Here is a 10,000-nt window from a genome sequence, read left to right as displayed (position 1 = left end):
TATAAACATATATAAACAAACATATATTGTTTGTTGTTTATTTTTGGGATATATTGAGGAATATTTAATGGAAAGGAGTCACAATCGCTTTTTGACAATGTCGAAGTGTATAGGTGGCTATAGAATTTAAAGTTTTCATTGGAAATGATAGCCTCATCTGTAATTTCCTTGTTGTTAAGACGGGCTTCCGCTTTGCTCCGCTCCTCCTCTCCTCCGCTCTTCCGCTCCGGGCCCTGGAACTCCCGATCCGCGGGACTTCGGTGAATTCCGGGCCAGTTTTTTTGCTCTTCTGCTCTCCTCCCCTCCTCCGCTTCTTCGCTCCCCCGCTTTGGACCCTGGAACTCTTGAACAGGGCCGGGCTTCTGCCCTCCGCCTCTCCTCTGCTCATCCGCTCCAGGCCCTGGCACTCCCTGTGATCCAGTCATTCGCATGTGCGTGCCCGGAGGTCCGGGAGCTCCACTCAAACGTCCGGGGGGGGTAAGGGTAAGGGGTCCTGTCCCTCTCCCCCCCTCCTCGCCGCCTCTGAGAAGAGAAACATCTCCTCCACTCCTCCGCTCCTCCGCTGCGGAACCAGGTATTACCGATCCGCCGGACTCAGGCGAATTGCAGAAAGGGGTTTTGCCGTCCTCCGCTCCTCCGCTCCTCCGTTTCGGGCCCTGGAACTCCCGAACCGCTGGACACAAGCGAATCACGGTCCGGGCTTCTGCTCTCCTCCGCTCCTCACCTCATCCGCTCCAGGCCCTGGTACTCCGTGTCCGCGGGAACCCCCCCCAACCCACAAAAACAAACTCTCACACACACACAAACACACGCACACACACACACACACACACACACACAAACACACAAACACACACAGACACACCTGAACTCATCATAGCTGTGCTAATAGCATTGGCCGAAACGTTTCCACAACCAAACCAACATTAGCTCATCCACTCATTCACATATGTGTGTGCCCAGAGGTCCGGGAGCTCCAGTCATAAGTCCGGGTGATCTATGTCCGGAGAAGGCTCACATTAGCCGCTCTAAGGGGTCCTGCTGCCCCCCAGCTTCCCGGCCTTTGAGAAGAGACACATAACTCCGCTCTTCCGCTTCTCCGCTATGGGCCCTGGTACTCCCGATCCTCCGAACTCAGGTGAATTGCGTGACGTGCTTCTGCTCTACTATAAGCCCCTACACACTTCGAACACGGCTGTTATCACCCTGTTACTGCATTTCAATGACACCCATTTGCTTTCGATCTCAGTGTCTGCCACCGTACGGAAAAAGCGGGGGGGTGGGAGGTGGGGGGGCATAAGCGCATTCGTGCTGTAAGTAATCAGAAGTTAATAGTGTTAACGGTTTGCGAGAAATTTTTAATGCTAGACAAAAAAAGAAAATTAAAAGGATATAATTAAATAAATAGATAGAAAAATAAAATTAAAAACGAAAAAAAAAAAATTGTGAGGGGAATATAACATGTAATTAAGTTGGCGGTTCACAGGGAATCTCAGACATCAAACTGTTTTTAATTGAACATAAATAGTACACCCAAATATACAAATGTACAAATAAACATAGCAAGGTAGAACTGAATGTCAATGAAACAACCAGGCATGAGGAAGCAACGGACATGAGGACATTTGTTCTGTATGTAATGAGAAGTTAATAGTGTTACAGGTTTGTGAGAAATTTACAGTGCTAGACAAAAAACGAAATTAAAAGGAAATAATTAGATAAATAGATAGACAAATGAAATTAAAACCAAAAAAAAAAAATGCAAGGGGAATACGACATGTAATTAAGTTGGCGATTCACTAGGAATCTCAGACATCAAACTGTATATTTTTTGTTGTTTATATATAAACATATATAAACAAACATATATTGTTTGTTGTTTATTTTTGGGATATATTGAGGAATATTTAATGGAAAGGAGTCACAATCGCTTTTTGACAATGTCGAAGTGTATACGTGGCTATAGAATTTAAAGTTTTCATTAGAAATTATAGCCTCATCTGTAATTTCCTTGTTGTTAAGACGGGCTTAGCTTTGCTCCGCTCCTCCTCTCCTCCGCTCCTCCGCTCTTCCGCTCCGGGCCCTGGAACTCCCGATCCGCGGGACTTCGGTGAATTCCGGGCCAGTTTTTTGCTCTTCTGCTCTCCTCCCCTCCTCCGCTTCTTCGCTCCCCCGCTTTGGACCCTGGAACTCTTGAACAGGGCCGGGCTTCTGCCCTCCGCCTCTCCTCTGCTCATCCGCTCCAGGCCCTGGCACTCCCTGTGATCCAGTCATTCGCATGTGCGTGCCCGGAGGTCCGGGAGCTCCACTCAAACGTCCGGGGGGGATAAGGGTAAGGGGTCCTGCCCCCCCCCCCCCCCTCGCCGCCTCTGAGAAGAGAAACATCTCCTCCACTCCTCCGCTCATCCGCTGCGGAACCAGGTACTACCGATCCGCCGGACTCAGGCGAATTGCAGAAAGGGGTTTTGCTGTCCTCCGCTCCTCCGCTCCTCCGCTCCTCCGTTTCGGGCCCTGGAACTCCCGAACCGCTGGACACAAGCGAATCACGGTCCGGGCTTCTGCTCTCCTCCGCTCCTCACCTCATCCGCTCCAGGCCCTGGTACTCCGTGTCCGCGGGAACCCCCCCCAACCCACAAAAACAAACTCTCACACACACACAAACACACGCACACACACACACACACACACACACACAAACACACAAACACACACAGACACACCTGAACTCATCATCGCTGTGCTGATAGCATTGGCCGAAACGTATCCACAACCAAACCAACATTAGCTCATCCACTCATTCACATATGTGTGTGCCCAGAGGTCCGGGAGCTCCAGTCATAACTCCGGGTGATCTCTGTCCGGAGTAGGCTCACATTAGCCGGTCTAAGGGGTCCTGCTGCCCCCCAGCTTCCCCGCCTTTGAGAAGAGACACATAACTCCGCTCTTCCGCTTCTCCGCTATGGGCCCTGGTACTCCCGATCCTCCGAACTCAGGTGAATTGCGTGACGTGCTTCTGCTCTCCTATAAGCCCCTACACACTTCGAACACGGCTGTTATCACCCTGTTACTGCATTTCAATGACACCCATTTGCTTTCGATCTCAGTGTCTGCCTCCGTACGGAAAAAGCGGGATGGGTGGGGGGGCATAAGCGCATTCGTGCTGTAAGTAATCAGAAGTTAATAGTGTTAACGGTTTGCGAGAAATTTTTAATGCTAGACAAAAAAAGAAAATTAAAAGGATATAATTAAATAAATAGATAGAAAAATAAAATTAAAAACGAAAAAAAAAAATTGTGAGGGGAATATAACATGTAATTAAGTTGGCGGTTCACAAGGAATCTCAGACATCAAACTGTTTTTAATTGAACATAAATAGTACACCCAAATATACAAATGTACAAATAAACATAGCAAGGTAGAACTGAATGTCAATGAAACAACCAGGGATGAGGAAGCAACGGACATCAGGACATTTGTTCTGTATGTAATGAGAAGTTAATAGTGTTACAGGTTTGTGAGAAATTTACAGTGCGAGACAAAAAAAGAAATTAAAAGGAAGTAATTAAATCAATAGATAGACAAATAAGAAATTAAAACGAAAAAAAAAAAAAAAAATTGCAAGGGGAATGTAACATGTAATCAAGTTGTTTTTTTTTGTGTTTTTTTTTTTTTTACCAAAAAAAAAAGGAACCTCGGACATGGGTAACTATATTTTTTTGTTTTCGGATTTTTCCATAAGTTTTAAGGATTTTTTTTTTTTTTTTTATATTTCAAAATCGTTTATGAAGACATTAAAATTTGGGGAGCATTTTTGCATTCTGTTCTTGTGAATGAAGAACTTGGCCAGGCCTAAAAGAACATTGACACAGAGTTCATCTGTTATGTTGCTTATAAGTAAACAGAATGTTATATCATCTTTTGAGAAGGAAACTGGTGACGATGGAATGAGAAGGAGAAAAAAATATGGTCAGTGGTTTCAATGTTGTCTTCACAAAATGTACAAATATTATCTTCAAAATTAAAGCGTACCCTCGATAATTCCTTAGATGGGTAGATGTCAGTCATAATTTTGAAGTGGGTCTCTTTTGCCTTGGGGGTATGGGTAGAGTCAGATACATAGTTCGCAGCGTGGCAATCGATTCCTCATCAAATTTATTTAAAATATCCTTTTTTTTTTTTTTGACGTCCAGGGAATAAGTTTCCTGTGAAACATTTCCTAATAAAGGAGTTGCCGCGCTTTCTGTCCACAATTGAGATTCCCTGGAGTGATAGTCGGGGTAACTGTGGTTGTACGGTTCGGTGCGTCATTATATTTTTGGTCAGGAATACAAATTGTCGAGGCAGTGCGTTTCGTAACTTTAGCAACTCTAATATGGGAGGCTTGAATCTGTGTGTAGTACAGAACTGCTCATTGTCCAGAGGACTGCCAGTGTCATCCATCAAGTCAATTATCGACCATATACCTTTCTCAAAGCATTCCTTGTAAAACAGAGGTTTGTTGCCATGCAGTACATATCGATTGTTCCAAACTATTATACTGTGTGGTGAGAAATTGTGTACGTATATCATTTTCCAGTATAATAATATTTGTTTATGGAACTCTGAACATTTGACAGGAATCTTGTTGATATCCAAGTCAGAGATAAGCAGAAGACTCAGGCCGCCGACTTTGTTGAATAAGTAGTTTGGAGTACAATACCAGAAAGAACGATGAGGTCTGATCCAGGATTTCAACCAGTTCACCTTCAATGTCCCATTCAAGCAGTCCGACTCTATCACTTTCAGCCCTCCTTCACTTGTTTCTTTCACCATATGTGATTTTTCTTAGATGGTGTGGTCTGTTCCTCCAGATAAAGTTGAAATTGATTTGGTTAACAGATTTTACGAGTTGATTTGGAGCAGCATTGGAATACGCTGGGTATATACATCTGGATAAACACATCCATTTTAGTCAAATATATCCGGCCTAATATTGATAAATCTCTCTGGAGCCATATATTAGAATTAAGCTTTACTTTGATTCAGTTTAGATTCAATGTTCCTGGATTGATTTAACGTTTGGTCCTTGGATAGGAAAATGCTCAAGTATTTTATTTCTGATTTCATAGAAACATCGCTGATTTCCTTTAGTGGCGAGTCATGCAGCGCAAGAAGTTTGCATTTCTTTAAGTTTAATGACAATCCTGAAGCCTTGGAGAATGTTTTGGTTTTTTTCAGCACTTATTGGGACTTGATGTTCATTTTTCAAAACTAAGGTTGTGTCATCTGCCAGCAGGCTAATAACAATTTCTGTCCCCAACATTACTTCTGTCCCACACGTATACACACACACACACACACACACACACACACACACACACACACCTTAATTCCACTCTTTTATATATGCATGTCTGGAGTTCCGGGAGCTCGTTCTCAACGTTCTGGGGATAATCATAGCTGTGCTGATAGCATTGGCCGAAACGTATCCACAACCAAACCAACATTAGCTCATCCACTCATTCACATATGTGTGTGCCCAGAGGTCCGGGAGCTCCAGTCATAAGTCCGGGTGATCTATGTCCGGAGAAGGCTCACATTAGCCGGTCTAAGGGGTCCTGCTGCCCCCCAGCTTCCCCGCCTTTGAGAAGAGACACATAACTGCGCTCTTCCGCTTCTCCGCTATGGGCCCTGGTACTCCCGATCCTCCGAACTCAGGTGAATTGCGTGACGTGCTTCTGCTCTCCTATAAGCCCCTACACACTTCGAACACGGCTGTTATCACCCTGTTACTGCATTTCAGTGACACCCATTTGCTTTCGATCTCAGTGTCTGCCACCGTACGGAAAAAGCGGGATGGGTGGGGGGGCATAAGCGCATTCGTGCTGTAAGTAATCAGAAGTTAATAGTGTTAACGGTTTGCGAGAAATTTTTAATGCTAGACAAAAAAAGAAAATTAAAAGGATATAATTAAATAAATAGATAGAAAAATAAAATTAAAAACGAAAAAAAAAAATTGTGAGGGGAATATAACATGTAATTAAGTTAGCGGTTCACAAGGAATCTCAGACATCAAACTGTTTTTAATTGAACATAAATAGTACACCCAAATATACAAATGTACAAATAAACATAGCAAGGTAGAACTGAATGTCAATGAAACAACCAGGGATGAGGAAGCAACGGACATCAGGACATTTGTTCTGTATGTAATGAGAAGTTAATAGTGTTACAGGTTTGTGAGAAATTTACAGTGCGAGACAAAAAAAGAAATTAAAAGGAAGTAATTAAATCAATAGATAGACAAATAAGAAATTAAAACGAAAAAAAAAAAAAAAAAAATTGCAAGGGGAATGTAACATGTAATCAAGTTGTTTTTTTTTTTTTGTTTTTTTTTTTTTACCAAAAAAAAAAGGAACCTCGGACATGGGTAACTATATTTTTTAGTTTTTGGATTTTTCCATAAGTTTTAAGGATTTTTTTTTTTTTTTTTTATATTTCAAAATCGTTTATGAAGACATTAAAATTTGGGGAGCATTTTTGCATTCTGTTCTTGTGAATGAAGAACTTGGCCAGGCCTAAAAGAACATTGACACAGAGTTCATCTGTTATGTTGCTTATAAGTAAACAGAATGTTGTATCATCTTTTGAGAAGGAAACTGGTGACGATGGAATGAGAAGGAGAAAAAATATATGGTCAGTGGTTTCAATGTTGTCTTCACAAAATGTACAAATATTATCTTCAAAATTAAAGCGTACCCTCGATAATTCCTTAGATGGGTAGATGTCAGTCATAATTTTGAAGTGGGTCTCTTTTGCCTTGGGGGTATGGGTAGAGTCAGATACATGGTTCGCAGCGTGGCAATCGATTCCTCATCAAATTTATTTAAAATATCCTTTTTTTTTTTTTTGACGTCCAGGGAATAAGTTTCCTGTGAAACATTTCCTAATAAAGGAGTTGCCGCGCTTTCTGTCCACAATTGAGATTCCCTGGAGTGATAGTCGGGGTAACTGTGGTTGTACGGTTCGGTGCGTCATTATATTTTTGGTCAGGAATACAAATTGTCGAGGCAGTGCGTTTCGTAACTTTAGCAACTCTAATATGGGAGGCTTGAATCTGTGTGTAGTACAGAACTGCTCATTGTCCAGAGGACTGCCAGTGTCATCCATCAAGTCAATTATCGACCATATACCTTTCTCAAAGCATTCCTTGTAAAACAGAGGTTTGTTGCCATGCAGTACATATCGATTGTTCCAAACTATTATACTGTGTGGTGAGAAATTGTGTACGTATATCATTTTCCAGTATAATAATATTTGTTTATGGAACTCTGAACATTTGACAGGAATCTTGTTGATATCCAAGTCAGAGATAAGCAGAAGACTCAGGCCGCCGACTTTGTTGAATAAGTAGTTTGGAGTACAATACCCGAAAGAACGATGAGGTTTGATCCAGGATTTCAACCAGTTCACCTTCAATGTCCCATTCAAGCAGTCCGACTCTATCACTTTCAGCCCTCCTTCACTTGTTTCTTTCACCATATGTGATTTTTCTTAGATGGTGTGGTCTGTTCCTCCAGATAAAGTTGAAATTGATTTGGTTAACAGATTTTACGAGTTGATTTGGAGCAGCATTGGAATACGCTGGGTATATACATCTGGATAAACACATCCATTTTAGTCCAATATATCCGGCCTAATATTGATAAATCTCTCTGGAGCCATATATTAGAATTAAGCTTTACTTTGATTCAGTTTAGATTCAATGTTCCTGGATTGATTTAACGTTTGGTCCTTGGATAGGAAAATGCTCAAGTATTTTATTTCTGATTTCATGGAAACATCGCTGATTTCCTTTAGTGGCGAGTCATGCAGCGCAAGAAGTTTGCATTTCTTTAAGTTTAATGACAATCCTGAAGCCTTGGAGAATGTTTTGGTTGTTTTCGGCACTTATTGGGACTTGATGTTCATTTTTCAAAACTAAGGTTGTGTCATCTGCCAGCAGGCTAATAACAATTTCAGTCCCCAGCACGTCTAACTTTTGGATATCGTTGCTCTTTTCAACATAAACGGCTAGCATTTCGGTAGCAATTATAAATAAATAGGGTGAGATGGGGCAACCTTGGGGGATTCCCACATCAACATGGAAGCTCGGAGTGGTGCCGCTTGGCAGGGTGACACAGCTATGAATATTCTCATAGAGCCCACGGATCACATTCCTGAATATTTAACCAAATCCAAAATGTTCGAGCGTTGCTATGATAAATGGATGTTCGACCGAGTCAAAGGCTTTAGAAAAGTCCAAGAAGGATATGCGGCCATTATCTTCAATGCAATACGCCTCTAAACCCATCGCTCGCCCCGACTCGGGGAATCCTAGAGCCTACTTGCACCCCCGCCCTAACTTAACTCCCTCACTCGTGGAGCTCCCTGAGCTCCACACATCCCGGAGCATCACGCCGACTCATTCACATTTGAATGATTGTCTTTATTTTATGTCCGCTAGATAGAGGCATCCGCACATGCGCATCAGTGGAGCTTCAGGCCGGCTGAGGCATGGACTGAAAATCATAAAGACATGTGTGATGAGCTAAAAGGAAGATAAGCATATTTTTATAATAAATGTAAGAAAGAGAGGGTAATGCAGCCTCAGGGCGGCACTGGCCCGTGTCTCTCCAAGCCTGCCTTTGGGGGGGGGGGGGGGGGGGCACGGAGCAGTGTCTCCCTGTGCCGGTCCCAAGCCCGGATAAATGCAGAGGGTTGCGTCAGGAGGGGCATCCGGCGTAAAACGTTTGCCAAAACCAAACATGCGAGTCAACCATAACTATACCATACCGGATGGGTCGCGGACCGGGTTAACAACGACCGCCATTGGTACTGATGACCTACAGGGTACTAATGGAAATTGGGCTACTGTGGGTCGAAGAACAAGAAGAAGAAGAGGAGGAGTGCGTGTTCGGAAGCAGAGAGAGAGGAGGAAAGGAAAGAGCCTGGGACTGAGAGTAGGGACTTTGAATATTGGGACTATGACAGGAAAAGGTAGAGAGTTGATGGACACGATGCAGAGAAGGAAGCTGGATATACTGTGTGTCCAGGAGACCAGGTGGAAGGGTAGTAAGGCTAGAAGCTTAGGAGCAGGCTTTAAGTTATACTATTATGGTGCTGACAAGAAGAGAAATGGAGTAGGAGTCATCTTGAAGGAGGAGTTTGTAAGGAACGTCCTAGAGGTGAAAAGAATGTCAGATAGACTTATGAGTCTGAAATTGGAAATTGAAGGTGTGATGCTCAGTGTTGTTAGTGGCTATGCGCCACAGGTGGGATGTGAACCTGAAGAGAAGGAGAAGTTCTGGAATGAGTTGGATGAAGTGATGCAGAATATTCCCAGAAATGAGAGAGTGGTAATTGGTGCAGACTTCAATGGACATGTTGGGGAAGGCAATAGAGGGGATGAAGAAGTGATGGGCAGATATGGTATCCAGGATAGGAATGCAGAGGGACAGATGGTGGTAGATTTTGCAAAAGGGATGGAAATGGGTGTAGTGAATACCTTTTTCCAGAAAAAACAGGAACATAGGGTAACTTATAAGAGCGGAGGTAGGAGCACGCAGGTAGACTACATCTTGTATAGACGAGGTAACCTGAAAGAGATCGGTGACTGCAAAGTAGTTGTAGGTGGGCGTGTAGCCAGACAGCATAGGATGGCGGTTTGTGCGACGACTCTGGTGACAAGGTAGATGACGAGGACAAAGGCAGAGCAGAGGACAAAGTGGTGGAAGCTGAAAAGGGAGGAGCGTTGCACGGTTTTCAGGGAGGAGTTGAGAAAGGGTCTGGGTGGTCAGGGTGAGCTGCCAGATGATTGGACAACAACAGCTAGTGTTATCAGGGAGACAGGTAGAAGAGTACTCGGTTTGTCATCTGGAAGGAAAGTTGATAAGGAGACTTGGTGGTGGAATGAGGAAGTGCAGGAGTATATACGGAGAAAGCGGTTAGCGAAGAAGAAGTGGGATACTGAGAGGACTGA

This window comes from Fistularia commersonii, unplaced genomic scaffold, assembly GCF_037954325.1.
Source record: "Fistularia commersonii isolate RoL2024-O1a breed Wild unplaced genomic scaffold, RoL_Fcom_v1.0 HiC_scaffold_42, whole genome shotgun sequence".
Classification (NCBI taxonomy): domain Eukaryota; kingdom Metazoa; phylum Chordata; class Actinopteri; order Syngnathiformes; family Fistulariidae; genus Fistularia; species Fistularia commersonii.
Note: the sequence above shows the minus strand (reverse complement) of the source record.